Source organism: Triturus cristatus, chromosome 6 (genome assembly GCF_964204655.1).
Source record: "Triturus cristatus chromosome 6, aTriCri1.1, whole genome shotgun sequence".
NCBI lineage: Eukaryota > Metazoa > Chordata > Amphibia > Caudata > Salamandridae > Triturus > Triturus cristatus.
In genome coordinates, this window is record NC_140589.1 from 1,639,413,150 (window position 1) to 1,639,429,568 (window position 16,419).

Below are 16,419 nucleotides of genomic sequence, written 5' to 3' on the forward strand. Positions count from 1 at the left end.
AAATAGAAGAAAGGTGATGGGAGGAATGATTGCAATAAGTCTAACGACTGCTAATTACTCGAGGTAGCATTTCAACCCATTGTTCTTCTGTCCACGATGTTGCACAATTTGAACCCAGCCATATGCAAACCAGCCTTTCTGGCTACAAGATTAACTGGACTAAATGTGAGATACTTCCCTTATCGAAAGTGAAAATATGCTAAAATTCGGATTGGATCGACCAAAATTAGAACACTGATGTATGTTGTATAGCTACCTCTTGTCAATTTATCATTTAATATAGGGAATGTCCCTTCTGTTTCTGCCCTGTCCAAATATATACAATGACACATTTTCACAACAAAATAAAGATTTAATGGGGCATTAATAAAGCTTATGTTTTGCCTGATCTAAAAGAAGTTTAAAATTTAAGTAGATGCATTTCTGAAAATGACAGCTGACCAGTGATCTATTCGACTTTTTCTTGTGAAGGCGCAAACCCACACTCACTGGGCCCGATTCACAGAACTAACTTAAGACAAAATCCTAAACTTACTACCATTTTGGTATTCACAGAAGGCATTAACTCATTTTGGTATTCACAGAAGGCACTTACTCATTTCGGTATTCACAGAAGTTAGGAGTCCTAAGTTTAGGACTCCTAAATGCCTTCTGTGAATACCGAAAGTCTTAAAGTTAGGATTTTTCTCAGTTTAGGAGTAGTAAAGTGTCACTTGACCGAATTGGTTTCTGGTAATTATATTTATATAGCGCTTATTACTGACGAGGCGTTAAGTAGTAATATAATTTGTTGGTGAGCCACACTAAAAGTAATTTGTTGCATGTTTTAGCTGGTGGTGAGGCTGCCATTGTTGATTTTTTGATCTTGTTACCATATGCTACTTTTCTCTTCTACTTCTCTATTCGTTGAATGCAATATGCTCTGGCAAACTTTTCCTTTCGGAAATCTCCCACCATTCCTGGGGACTAAGAAAACTCCTCATCGTGATTGTTTTGCAGTGGATTATGTGGAGATGACCAGTGCATCTATACCATTGATGGTAAGATTAGATATACTACACATTGTTAAAGGGTAACTTTTTAAAAAAATTCTTGTTACCCAGTACCATATGAGGACTAAAGAAAAAACTATAATTAAAAAAAAGAACTACTATGCAATAACTTTGAGGTCTAAGGGGCGGATCGCTGTATACCGAGTTTTATAAGAAAGGTATTCCACTGGCATCTACTTTAATAAGTATGCATTGTATATCAATTTTTTTTAATGGCATACATTTAAATTATTGTCTTTGGCTTGTACCTGATTATTGTTTTATTTTTTTGCTAATTGATTAATTAGTTCACATATGAATTTCTTTTGCATCGTAATTATATTTCAATGACTCCAACAAAACAAACTCCGATTCATCTAGTATTGGAAGAACACCATCATGAGACCCTTCTCCAGCTCCCATGTGCCCTGAACCTGACCATACATTTCATCCCCCAACTCAACTAGTTCCCTGGCTAAGATTAACAGCAGGCTCAGTAGTCCCTTAAAAGGGTCAACAAAGATTCCAAAATTACTCTTGCCAAATGGTTTATCACAGAAGAGTCGCAATGAAAAACAAACACCATTCACTGGAGCATTCCTTCCTTACAGCCATCAGTCCATGCTAAGACTGCCTCTTTCAACTAGGCTTCTGAAGACATATTTACTCCACAAAAAGGCCCATATATTCCACCACAAACCTGGAAACCCCAAAATTGCCCTGTGAACTGTTTTCAGTCTTGTGTAAAGTCTCACCTCCCCTCCAGCTCCTTATCAGTACACACGTCTCACAAGCTCTGAAAAGCCTTTGCAGGAATGTTATAAAGCAGGGGAACCACTACTTAATAGGTCGTCAAAAATTAATTATCTCATTTTGATGGTTGTATGTCAGAATATCGTTGTCTGAAATATTGTCTCCAAGAAATATTGTCTCCTAAATATTGTTTGCAAAATTATACATACACTGGATATAGAATTTAATGTCAATTGGGCTATTATTTTTGCAAATGATATTTAGGACACAATCTTTATATCAGATAATTCAGTCAACACTACACCCTGCTCATCACTTACTCTCAGCACAAAACCAACTACTGAAAACCCCCCATGATCTATTTGTTTCTCCTCTCTCTGTCGCCTAACTTCAATATTCCCAAAGTCACTGCCAACATCTCCAGCTCTCTCCTCCCCACGTGCTTTTCCACCAAAGAAACGATTTTGCCCCGTGCTGGTGGCCACTTTCTGCCGAACTAATTCTCAGGCACTCTTTGCCCCTGCTTACAAATGGTGGTCAGTCACATAACTCTAACTAAATCAATCACCGGTCACTGATGGACCCTAGAAATAATGGTCCATCTCCAAGCTGGCATCCCCCTCCACCTGGCTGAACCGTGAAGGTCTGGGAGCACATGTTGTGTTCATGTGTGCTGCAATGCTGATGGCGTATGACTGAAGTTAGTAAGATAATGGCATTCATTTACAACAATGACTTGGCGGGGTTGGGGGTAAAGCCTCGTTTATTCAATCTGTCCATCACACAAACCATTTGCTGGTGTTTTTTCTCACTTGTGTTCCAGGCAAAAGGATGAGTGCTTTCTACGCAGTTGTGTTTTTACACACACTCGAGTCATGGGGTGGTTGGCTACTTTTGTCCAGCTTAGGTCTTTTCCAACTTTTCCAGAGACACTTACTCCATTTTATTCCTATTTTAGTCATAACCAGTTAAACTATAGTTGAATTAGGCAGGACTACAATGGCATTGTACCTGCTCACTGAAAACGGCTTCTCACTCTTACTCATGCACTGATAAAGGAGCTTTTGGAGACACTTATATCAAACATGGTCAAAGTACTTCATTCACCACCATGACCCAGGCATGACTGTTTTCTGTTTTATCTGGCTTTGCAATTTTCTGTGGCAAAATTCAAATCATAACATTATTCTTATAATATTATTATTATTTTTTAAAACAATCTTTATTAGGTTTTTGTGGTATATTTCGGCCAGCGCCGATTGCAGTACATTACAGAATAGTAACAACAATACAGCCTGTGACCATACAGACTAACTAGAAACTTGGCACAAGTGAAACAGTGTTCCCCGATGCGAGAAGTGTCTACTAGGCGTACGTATGTGGCTGGGTTATCTTGTCCTGTGATTATGTGTCTGGCACTGAAGATGTTTCCTGACTATGGAGGGTTCTGGGATGGTAGGGGGTGCAGGTCTTTCCCACATATGCTGCCCAACGAGACCACATTTTACTATGTTTTTGCGAACAGCCTCACTCCTGATACACTGCTATCTCTGCTCTGCTCCCATGCTGTCATCCATGGCCCTCTTCCACCTACCTATTGGCCGTGGGGATGTCCCCTTCCAAGATTGGGCAATATCGGCTTGGCCAGTGTGAGGACCAGAGATAATAGGTGTTGCTTGTGATCATTCCCCCGACCACTTCTGTGCTGTGTAGGAGGCATAACTTGGGTTCATGCGCAACCTCCAGGACAGGACCCGCTCTAGACAGGAGGATACCTTACGCCAGTATGGCTGCAGTGCCCCTCAGCTCCAGACTGTGTGCAAGAACATCCCCTCTGCTTCGCCACATCTCAGACAGGTGGGGGGCGGAATGACACCCATCCACCAGAGGCGGGAGCATGTGTAATAAGTACTATGAAGGTATTTAAAGTGGATTAAACTGTATCACGTGGCAATGGTGGCACCCCGGGGACTGGCCAGGGCTTCAGTCCAGTCGTCATCTGTGAGGTACGGGATGTCAGCCTCCCACACGGCTTGTGTGGTATTTAGTGTAGTTTGGTTGTGTGTGATCAATGTCTGGTAGATTTGCCGGATTTTGTGGGCGCTGAGGTCACCCATCAGTAGGCATCACTCGAGAGGGTGGAATTCAGGCAAACATTCCAGAGAGCGGAGCCAAAGCGTGTCTTAGCTGAAGGTATCTATACAATTGTGTACGGTGGAGATGATATTCCGTTTGCAACTGTGAGAAGGATTTGAGTGTGGACCCATATATTATATCACCTAACGTTAATATTCCAATGAGATCCCATGCCCAGAAACCTGGGAGTGCAGCGACTGGTCGTAGATAGGTTCCATGCCACAACGGGGTTGTCTGTGTCAGGCGCCCATCCCAACCCATCTTCTTCACTGTGTGGCCCCAAAGTTGTATGACAACTCTAGAAGCTGGGGATAGATGTTCAAGGTTGGTGCTGCTATAGAGAAAACCCAGGACGGGGTTATTGCCCATCGCAAGTCTTTCTACTGTGTACTCTGGGTCTGTGTGTGAGCCGTACCACCACTCGTTTATATTCAGCAGATGGGATGCTGCATAATATGCATAAATATCGGCTGCCGCTATCTCACCACAATATGTTGATTGGGTGCAAGTTTGTAATACAATGCGAACGGCACCTCCCCCTCGTAGGAAGCAGTTGAAAAGTGCGTTTACCTGGGCAAACCAAGCCCGTGGGATGGTGTATGGGAAATTGTGGAGCCTGTAAAGAATACGTGGTAGAGACAAAAGCAGGGGCGACCATCCCCTTGTCTCTTCCCGGAGACGGGATAAGAGTGGGTTGATATTACACATCCAGAATATAATTGAATTTGGTAAAATGTAGACCCCAAGGTATTGGAAGCCCCCTTTTGCGTGGGACCGTTGTGATGCCCATGTACCACACCCCTGTTCGCCGCACACTGGGAACAATACCGATTTTGCTGGGTTAGTTCCGAGGCCAGAGGTTTCCCCAAATACGCGGAGTAGCTAGAGTATTTGCAGGCCAGAGAATCCGTGATTAGTTAGGAAGAACAGCACATCATCTGCATATAACACAATCCTGTCAGACCTGTCTGCTGACCAGTCGAATCCCCTTACCAAAGGGTCCCGCCTTACCCACACCACCAGTGGCTGTATTGCAAGTGCAAATAATAGCGGGGAACAAGGGCATCCTTGTCTTGTACCCAGACGAATTGGGAAGGGCACCGAACGTGTACCCGCTACCCGCACTGAAGCCAAGAGCTCTGTGTATAATAACTGTATATAGGACAGAAAGCGTGGGCCAAAGTTGAGGGTTCGGAGGAGCTGGAATAGATAAGTCCAACTTAAGGAGTCAAACGCCTAGTCTATGTCGGCTAAGTAAAGGGCAGGGGGTGGCCCAATTCTGAGGCTTTCGCAATGGCGTTATGGACTTGCCAGATATTCTGATGGGTGGAGCGGTATAGCATAAAGCTGGCCTGGTCGGGGAGACAAGCTCTTGAATGCATATGCAAAGGCGGTCAGCGAGAACTTTGCCCAGCAATTTAGACTGGAAGTTCAAGATGGAGATTGGGCGATAGGATGGCGGTTCTTCCGGTGGGCGTCCCGTTTTTACGGAACACCACAATTTCGGCATGGCGCCAGCAGGGGGTAGCATGTGTTGTTCTAAGGCTTCGTTGAGTGCCGCCAGGAGGTGTGAACCTAACTGGGACATATATTAGAGCATAAGAATTCTCTTGGAAATCCATTAGGACCGGGTGCGCAGCCAGGGTGTATGTTCGAAAAGGCTGTACTGCTCCAACTGCTCACGTATATGGTCAAGTATCTTTTGGGGTGGTATATCTCTTAGGAATTCACCTATTAGCTTACTCGATATGCGGTCCTTCTGGGCATATAGGGATATATATTAGGGAGCAAACGCTTGAGCCACGGTGTGAGGGGCAGTGCATAGGATCCCTTAAGTGCACCGGGGTACAGCGTAGCTTGACAAAGGCAGTGTAGCATCTCACTCAACTTATCACCCCATTGATAAATTCTATGTTGGGTCGCTAACCAGATCTCCCAGGCCTCGTTAGTAAGGTGATGGCATATCTGCTGCTGTGTTTGGAGGAGTCAGCACTGTGGCGTAGGCCTTTTTCCTCCATCACCTCAGCCTCCAGAGCCCGCAGGTGATTTTCAGGAGCCACTACTTGGACTAGGCGGCGGTGTTTTTCACCTGCGTTATAACTGATACCTACGCCACGGATTGTGGGCTTCATGGCTTCCCACAATAATATACTGAAGCGAGCGGTTACACCGTTGAATGACAGATAATCTGTGATTGCCTACTGGAGGGCAGTTTGATAGACTGGATTGTGTAATACCAGGGTGACATTTTCCATCTGAAAGGGGGTTTGTTCGGCCCAATACTTAATTTGAGGGTGACCGGGGAATGGTCCGAGAGACCTCTGGGGAGGATGGAAACTGATGAAGCCCTATGAATGTAGCTGCAGGGAAGAAAGAAGTAGTCGATCCTGGATAGAGATCAGAGATCAGAGATCTGCAGAGAGGCAGATGAAGCCTAGCTCAGCTGGGTGGTATGCACACCATGCATCAGCCCACCCCAGGATAGTGACCAGGTGGTGTAGTTATGATTCTCCCACTTGGGGGCTGTGGCCTGTCTCCCGCCAGCGATTTATGGGTTCCATGATGTTGTTCCAATCGCCACCCATCACCGTCAGACCGTCTGGGAGTTCCCTCCAAAATCGTGTAATTCTGTACACATAAGTATGCCCCAGTGGAGGGGGGTCATAGAAGCTGCCTATTGTCAATGTTTCCCCATTCAGCGTGCCCATAGCTATAGTGTAGGGCCCACTGGGGTCTGACCATAGTTTGGACACAATGTAAGAGATCCTACGTTGTATTAGGATGGCCGTGCCACGTGATCCATGAGTAAACCCAGAGTGCTACACTTTGTTGTATCCGAAACGATCCAGGCATTGGGCTTTGTTTCCCAGCAGGTGAGTTTCCTGTAGTAGGAGAATGTCGCCCTCGAGTCGCTTGCCCTGCCTAAGGGCAGCACCCTTTTAATTTTATCAAGCACACCCTGGAAATCCCAGGTCATAATATTGAGCCCTCCAAGCAGGGAATTAGGATGGTCCGCAGCCATCTATCACTTAGGGAGAATACCAAAGGATGTGTGCGTAAGGAAATGCAATGAAGTCACTGTGACCGTGCCATATCTGAAATAATTCTTGCATTAGCGTGCCTAATGCCCCACCCTTCCTCCCCCCCACCCAATACTTTCACCAACAGAGAGTATCTGTCATGTTTGGAGGGTACCCAAGGCCCCAACATGGGACCTCAAGGTGCCTCCACAAATGGTACCCCAACTTCCCAAAGTGCTTAACCATGATTATTCAGGGCGTGCAGTGGGCATTGAGCCTAGACACCCAAACCAGCATTGCACCACAGACTACCCATAATCATCCACAACAGTGAGTGTCTGTGTTCAGAGCCAAGGACGGGGAAGCAGTGAAGTCCCAACTGCTTTTACGACTCATCACCCTGCGTCTGGGAGCACCAGTTAGACCTAAATCTGTGTTGTCTTTTGGAGGTGACCTTTTTCGGGCGATTTCTGTGGATGTTCTGTGAGGAATCAGATTCCAGAGATGGTGGGGTATGTGGTCTGAGATGGACTGCTTCATCAGCCCACGCGGAGATTGCCTCCGGTGTGTCGAAGAAGAGGAACTTGGAGTTATAAAGGATTCTAATACGGGCTAGATATAGCAGCATATATTGGATGTTCAGTTCTCTGAGTCTACGCTTGGCTGAGGTGAAGGATTGACGTTGTTGAACTAGACGAGTATAGTCAGGGAAAATCATGATAGAGTTCGAGTTGATTTCGTGCAAATTGAAGGATGGTGTCTTGGTCCATATAGTTCTACAGTTTCGCTTTTGCAGGCCTGGGGCATTCCCCCACAGGGGATTTCCTTTTCAATGCCCAGTGGGCTCTTTTGACAACAAAACAGGGAGACAGGGAGTCCTCGGGCAGAAGGGATTTCAACCATTGCATGAGGAAGCGGTCCATAGATGTACCTTCACACCCTCTGCATCTTCAACCCGGGAGTTCAGCTCCTGTGTTACAACAGTGAGTTTGTTCACTTTTTGTGGAGGGTTGCTACTGTATCTTCAACCGATGGCACACGGGTTTCTGCCTCTGTGATGCGCTGGATGGCCTTCCTGAGGTCCTGCCGTAGGAAAGAGACATCCAATCCCACCCCGCTGGTCTTCATGTCCAGTGTGTCACGGGCCTGGGTGATCGCAGCCAGCAGCGCAGCATTGTCAGGGACGGAGCATCTGCTGTCTGCATTACTGGTGCCGCCAGGGACCATAGTAAATTGGTCCAGTGTGCTTTGCTTTGTCGTGGGGCCTGACGGTTTGTCCTTCATCATAGTGGCTGAGAGGGCCCAGGGCCATGTGTACACTGCTCCAGCACTCTCTGTCTGCCTCCACCCAGTATGGTTATCACGTGGGCTTCTTGGGGTGTCCCACCTCTTAAGGTGTTTTTCCATAGGGGTATCGCAGGCCGGGCCTCATGGATCCAGACTGCCCTAGGCCCCAAGCTGCACCGGGCCTAGCCTGACCGCTCCCGCAGCCCAGGGGCAGCCTGCTAAGTAGGCCCCTAAAGGGACCCGACTCGTCAGACCCCCAGCTGCCCCTGCGCGTTCACTGTCCTCTAAGGGCGCCCGCAAAAGACCAACGTGGATCAAAGGGCCCCAAATGGCCAAATGGGGGGACCACCCCCAGGCCTGCACGAAATATCTGAGATCCCTCTGATCCCACGCCACCCCAGGAGAGGGGAGAGAGTCCCACACCGGGGGCCTAACTTACAGCCCTAGCCACGTCCTCTATCGGGCCCTCGGGAACACATGAGTGATGGAGCAGGTTTTCGCAAAAGAACCCTGCTCGAATGAATACCCCCATAATTCGTACTAAAAGTAAGTAGTAATAGAAGACTAATGTACACTTTACATATACGTGAGGGAAAATTGCTTTGCGCATGCATGCACTAACATGAAATAATATGTGAAAGAACTAAATTCGTATTACATTGTGCTTTGAAAAGAGAAACGAGAAATAATGCATGACTAGGCCGTATGTGCATTTCGTAGTTTGCATGATGCATCTTGCTTTGAAAGTAATAAATAATGCTGCTTTCTGCTTAAAGCTATGCTAGGAAACCGCTAACAGGGAACAGTGCAAAGGGGGGTGGTGAACAGTGAAAACTACATTGTCATATAATTAATAAATGTTAATTTTCCATTCACTGTAGTGAGCTGGATGAAACGCCATTTTCCCTTAACTTGGCTAAAGAAGGGAGGGGCAAGATAGACAAGAGAAAATGAGCTGTCAAAGGCACACTGAAGCACTGAGCACAGCAGAAGAAGCGCTAGGGTGAAGGCCAATATGACGATCCTCTTCCAAGGGATATGTTTGACTGTGGGACAGGAAGACGCTTTTCGCGGACATTGTTTGAAATTATGTGCAAATGTAAAATGTATAAAAACATGTAAACGGAACAATAATGAAACCATGGGAATATCTGCAGAACAATGAATAAGCCCAAGCCCTGAAATGAGATCACAGTGGTGTCACCCACCACCTCCTGGGTCCACCAATCAGATGTCAAGTTTAATGAAATGTTTCAACTGATTTGGGACGGACATGTAGGTTTTAGGGTATAACTGGGGTGCCTTAAGGGGTGTGGTTATGTTAGGCTGATGGCAGAGAGAGAGAGAGAGAGAGAGAGAAAGAGAGAGAGAGGGGAGATGCATCGCTGTCCATCGGTGTGCAGAGAGGCCTAGCTGTTCCTGTCCTGTCCGGTTCCTGTCCCTGTAATCTTTGCTCCCTGCCTCTATTCAGTGAACCCCCACAATTCACCTTGGCCAGGGTAGTGGTTCTCTACAGACCTTTAGGTTTGTATTATTCTGACTAGTTCTTGAACAATTATCTGCAAATGTATGTTGTCTTTTCACCTATCCACTCCATCATAGGTACATTGAAACATACTGATAAGGACTTAGAAAGCTTGAATGCGTCTGGAAAAAGATTGCAGATAAGGGAATTGATGAACATTCTGAAGAAATGGGGAGCTGTGGACAGATGGAAAACTAGATGGATGAGAAAGAAGGAAGAAGCAGCTAGCAAAGGAGCATCCATGTTTCCATTAAGAGACAGAACAGGTTGAAAAGAGATGTCCGATGAGAGAAGTACCAGGTGGTGGATAAGTTCATGTTCCATGGTCAAGACAGGATACATTGTCCTTCAGAAACGATTTCCCCAGGTTAAGAGAGAAACCAGTTGAATGGTACAAACAGGTAGAGAGGTTTGTGAAAGTCTCGAAGGTTTTGCTAAAGGATTTAGATGCGTTGTTTGAGAATGTTGTTCCAGCAGATTTATGGACAGAGTGTAAGATCACTGTTTATTGGCCGAAAGAAGAATATCCTTGGAACCTAAAAACAGGTACACCGTCTGATGAGGTGATGAAGAAGTATAATCAAGTAATCACGATTCTGAAGGGGATAATTACTCCTAAGGAAACAGATTGGGTTAAAATAGACAGAATAACTCGGGAACCAAAAGAGTTAGTACATGCCTACTATGAAAGGTTGTTGCAGGTGTTTAAACAGTATAGTGGATTTGAGAATATTGGAGACAAGGATATGGGACATTTTGTGTATCGTTTTGTGTTTGGTTTAAAACCAGAAATTAGTAATATGATTCAACAGCATTTGATTTGCTTGCAAAGGAAGACAATCAATGAAATTCTGAGGTATGCAAAGTATTGTAGTGATGACATTGAATCGAGACATAAAAAGATAAAAGAGAAAATTATGTGGGCACAGGGGAAAGTGGCAGAACAGCAAGAGGCAAATAATAGTCCTCAAACTGATATTCAGATGAATGGTCAGAATCAAAATGGGCAAAATTCCAGTGGAGGTAGAGGAAGAGGAAAAATGAATAGAGAGGAAGCTATGAAGAAATTTCCTTGTCATGCGTGTGGAAAGCTTGGACATTGGAAGAACGAGTGTAGATCTGCTAAAAAGAATAATGGGGCAAATCAAAATATAATTCCACAGATGCAGAATGAGGTGGGTGTAAATCAACAGCAGCAGCAGCAGATAGTTACTCCACAGTTACAGGTGCCACAAGCTCCCATGCCAAATAATGTGAATGCTCAAGTGCAGAGGTACAGTGTGAGTACTGGATTTCACGGAGGTGACCAAAGTGGTAAGAATCAAACTGTGTAAATGGCTCCACAATATTGATTGCAGTACAATGAGAATGTTTCAGACTCATCTCAATGACGGTGCCTAAGGGAGGAGGAGAAGTGCGTACTTGGCGCAACCTTGGCGGTGGATCAGTCAGGTCCATTTGTTGACAGAAAAGTAGAAGGTAATGATATTACATTCTTAGTGGACACTGGTGCTACCCGTTCTACTGTGAGAGCAGCAGAATTTCCGAACCTACCCCTTTCGGGAGAAACTTTCCAAGCTGTAGGAGTCTAGAATAAGCATATTAGAACACCAGTCACAAATCCAATAGAAGTTCATATTGGAAACTTCAAAGTCCTGCATCAGTTTGTGGTATGCGACTCCAGTCCAGTAAATCTCTTAGGTAGGGATTTACTATGCAAAATGAACTGCACCATCTATTGTACGCCAGATGGTATTGCATTTCAGACACCTGATGAGGATGTTGAATTTAAAATGATGTTAGCGAAGCAAGGGACAGAAGTGTATGAGTTGTTTTCACTTCTTATAGAAGAGAATTTGCCTGAGGAATCAAAAAGTACAGTAAGATCAGATGTGTGAGATTTTTCAGGAAAGGAAATTGGTGACAAATGTAGATCCAATTCAGGTAACAGTGAAAGAGGGTGCTGCATATCCAAATACACCTCATTATAAAATGAGTCCGGAAGTTATTGCAGGAGTTGCTCCTGTGATTGACCAAATGATTGAATAGGGAATTCTATAAGAAATAATGAGCTGTCCTTATAATTCGCTATTATAGATATTAAAAAGCCCAATGGAAAATACAGAATAGTGCCGGATTTGTGAAAGATTAATAAAATTGTAGTACCCTGTTGTCCAATTGTACCAAATCCGGTCATGATCTTTTACCAAATCCCCTGTGATGCTGAATGGTACACAGTAATTGATTTGTGGCAAGCATTTTTCTTGATTCCTTTGCATCCGGAAAGCCAATATTTGTTTGTTTTCCGGTTTGGAAATCGTGTTTTGGCATGGTGCGAGTTCCTCAAGGGTACACAGAGAGTCCCTCAATCTTTAACCAGATCTTGAAAAAATGTCTGGAGACTTTAGTCATGCCAGGAAATTCTGTCTTGGTTCAGTACGTTGAGGACCCATTGGTGGCATCAAAGACCAAGAGGCATGTTTAATGGATACAATTGCCCTACTGATCCACTTGGCAGAAGGAGGACACAAGGTGTCCTCAGCAAAACTGCAATTTTGTAAACAGGAAGTCCAGTACCTAGGACACAAGATTGAGAAAGGGGTCAGAAAGGTGACACCGGAAAGAATTAATGTGATCAAACAGATGAGTCCACCCAAAACTTAGAAAGAAGTACAAATGTTTTTGGGAATGGTTGGATACTACAGGGAGTGGATCAGTGGTTTCTCACTGATTGCAAAACCTCTACGGAGGTTGACACGGAAAGATGTGAAAGATCCGATTGTTCTGGATGATGGAAGTACGGAAGCCTTTTCTAAATTGAGAAGCAGTCTTTGTCAAGCACCTGCGTTGCGAATGCCAGATTATACAACGGGTGTTTGCGTTTTACTACTGTGAAAGAGATGGCTGTGCACTTTCAGTTCTAACCCAGAAACATGGATTGGCACGACGTCCAGTAGCAGATTTTCTGCTACTTTGGATTCAGTGGCAGAAGCGTTACCAGGCTGTTTAAAACCAGTAGGCGCCACTTGTGTGAGTCTGGAACAAAGTGAAGCGATTGTGATGCGATATCCAGTCAAGGTGTATGTACCCCATTCTGTTGAAATTATTTTAACTCGAATCAGGACACAGTATTTAACCTCTAGTTGGCTGACTAAGTATGAAAGGGTGATTCTGGGTGCTGAAAATGTTACCGTGGTGAGGTGCACAACTGTAAACCCGGCAACCTTGTTGCCGAATTCTCAGTGTGAGGAAGTGAGAGAAGAAGCGGATCACGATTGCTTGGATGTGACGGAACTGTGCACAAAACCTAGGCCTGATATAGAGGATGTTCCCCTGGAAGAACCAGACTGTGAGATATTTGTGGATGGGTCATGTCTATAAGAAATGAGAAAGTTGAATTATGCACTGCCTGTGCTGTTTGCACCTTAGCGGGAGTTCTTGAAGCATCCTGTCTAAAAGGGGTAAACTCCGCACAAATTGCTGAATTGATAGCTCTGATAAGAGGGTGCAAAATTTCCAAAATCCTGAGGGTAACCATATTCACTGATAGCCAATATGGGTTCGGGGTTGTCCATGATTTTGGACAGCTATGGATGCAAAGGGGATTTCAGACTTCTTCAGGTTCCCCTATCCGTAACAGTAAAACTGTAAAAGAATTATTGAATGCTTTACAATTACCCAAGAGAGTTGCAGTGGTCAAATGTGCTGCACATAAATCAGGAGATGATTATGAGACGAAGGGCAACAGGTATGCTGACCAAATAGCGTGTTACTGTGCACAAAATGTCATAGCTTTCAACAGATTAATTGAAAGAGGAAATACCGAATGCCATCTTATGTATACAACCACATTTGAAACTTCGGATTAAGTGAGGCAGATGCAGGAAGTAGCCAGTGATGAGGAAAAACACATTTGGAGTAATACAGGCTGTAGGAAAAGAGCAGAGGACGAAGAATGGGTATATTTTGATGGAAGACCAGTCTTACCGGACTCTTTACTTTCCCATATGGTCAGGGTGTACCATGGAATTGCACATATTGGGAGAGATGCAATTATCAGACTCTTCAAGCAAACATGGTATAACCCAAAGTTCAGGGTCATTGCAGAGAGCCTTTGCCAGCGGTGAGTTACCTGTCAGAATCAGAATCCAGGCAGAAAGACAGTTGTTAGTTGGGGACGAATTTGGAAGAGCAGGAGGACCATTTACCCAACTTCAAGTGGACTTCATCAAACTTCCCCCATGTAATGGGCTGAAGTATGTGTTGGTTGTCATCTGCTTGTTCTCTCGTTGGGTAGAAGCCTATCCCACAAGAAACAAGCATTTGCAATGCAATAGGTCTCGCAGTTACAAGAGTTTCAGCTATTGGCATTGTAAATAACAATGCCTTTTATTTATGTTTTAAAAACAAAAATAAAAGGCATTATTATTTGCAATGTCAATAGCTCAAACTCACGTAAATGCGAGACCTATTGTATTGCAAATGCTTGTTTTTTACTGCTTTAAGTATGTTCTGATAGGAAGAGAAAATACCAGCTGTAGGTGATTTTGCTAGTCATTTAAAACGCCTGATTTAATAAAATAGTGGTCAAGCCGCTAATAAAAACAACAGCCAGGTGACAAACCTCGGAGGCACAGAACATTTAAATTACTGTAAGTTGTTACGTATTTTCCTAAATCATAAAGAAATTTGCAAATATATACCAAAGCATCGTGTAAAAGATGTAGAAAAATGTTGCTACCATTCAGCTGAATAAGCATTTGAACACCTTGTACATTGTCTAAGAGGACGTTTAATTTAATTTAATTTAATTTAAAAACATTTATAAAGCGCAGCGTGCACCGAACGGTTTCTTGGCGCTAGTGGAGGGGATTGGCTATGGAGACAGAAGGGAGCCCGGGATTGGGCCGGAGAGGGGGTTTACACAGGGAATGCCTGATTAAAAAGAAACGTTTTAAGATCCTTACGGAAGGATAGATAGTGGATAGACGCACGTAGGTGGTCTGGAAGGGAGTTCCAGAAAGTGTGTAATATGACAAGAACCGGCACCGTTCTAAGATGGTAGCAAGTGAGATGTTTAGCTCCTAGCGACTTAAAGTCCGCTTCTTCTCTTTAGCGGAATGTACACTTATAATAAACCAGGCAGAAATGTGTTAAGAAAACCCCACACGCTCCCAGTTCCAAATCTGCAGCTTGGTTTAGGGAAAACCAGGCTTTGTTAGTGAGTTATTCTACAAACCGAGGCGTGAAACTGGAACTATGCAGAAATACCGCACCAGGTAAATATCACATCCAAATGGGGTTTAGAAACGGAGCCTGGAATTGCACGAGCGTGTGCGATTCCAGGGTCTGTTTTCAAACCCCGGACAAAGGGCTCTCGCCTGCCCCGAAATTAAAATAAAGAAACACGTGCCTTGAAGCAGTCTGATCTCACCGCGCAGCGCTGTAAAAGCACCTCATTACATAATACTGTGGGATAAAAGTGGATTCAGCTCCTCTTCCTTTCTTTTCCTAATTATATTTGGCTGCCCCCGCCACCCCCCCGAAGACACATGTTTTAATAGTTGATGATTTTACAAATAAGCTCCCCTCGTTTGGTGGGCATTAAAGTTTGTTTAGATAAAACAAGCGCTGAGAAATGAGAGCATCGCGGAAACACTCGTGTGTTCACTAGTTTCTGGTGATGTTAGCACTTTAGAAATATGGGCCACTTTCACAAAACTTTCTGCCCACCTAAGGTCACTCACCACATGAAACCCGAAGTACCGACCAGAAAGCAGGAATACTGGTTCATTTCTGTGTTATTCCAACAACAGTTCACATTGCGACTGTTGAAAATCCGCAAACGTTGAAAACTGAATCTAGACGCAAATGTAAAGCTGGGGCGTGCACGAGGGTCGGGGGGGCACGCACTGTCTTTCCCAATTACCGCCTACACAGGCTGCCAAAGGCAGGCGGAAAAGTGCAAAAGTGTACAAACTGGACCCTATAATTTTTGGGTGTGTGGAAAATGATTTAATCTTTAGAGGGCCTTCATTAGGAACTGATTCGCACATATTCTTGAGAAAGTCAGAAACTTTAAGAATAATGGGCTTCCTCCTGTAATGTGTGCATATTTGCCACTTTCAGGGGCTCGCAGAAGGGTGATGGGCTGAATCCACTTCTCACGTTGTCAGCAGGGTGCACGAGCCGCGATTGCCGAATGGAACTTCTTTCTCATATTCTAATCTCTAGCTGGAATCTATTTTTTCAAAATGGGGAACTGTTCCATCCAAAGCCTCATAAAACGGGGTATCTGGGGCAGTCTTTCTAACCATTGGGCACTCCCACGCCAGGCTTTTTGCACTTGGGGCGAAAACTGAGTGTGAAAACCGACCGAAACCGTCTGGGAAGACCAACATTCAAATATTTTAGGGGCTTTTACTAATTTCAGAATGCTCAAAATGTCACCGCCCCCACACTGGCTCTGGTCCTAACTCTTAATTTACAACTGCGGAAAAACACAACTATGTTTGAATCTTTCCCGAGAGAAAGAGGAAATGGAGTTGTTCTTTTCAGAGACACTGAATGATGTCATCTATGACTACCAGATCCGTGACCATGAAGAGTGACAGCATGAGCATTTAAACAAGCTGCACTGAGCGATCGCTTTCGCGATCGCTATTGT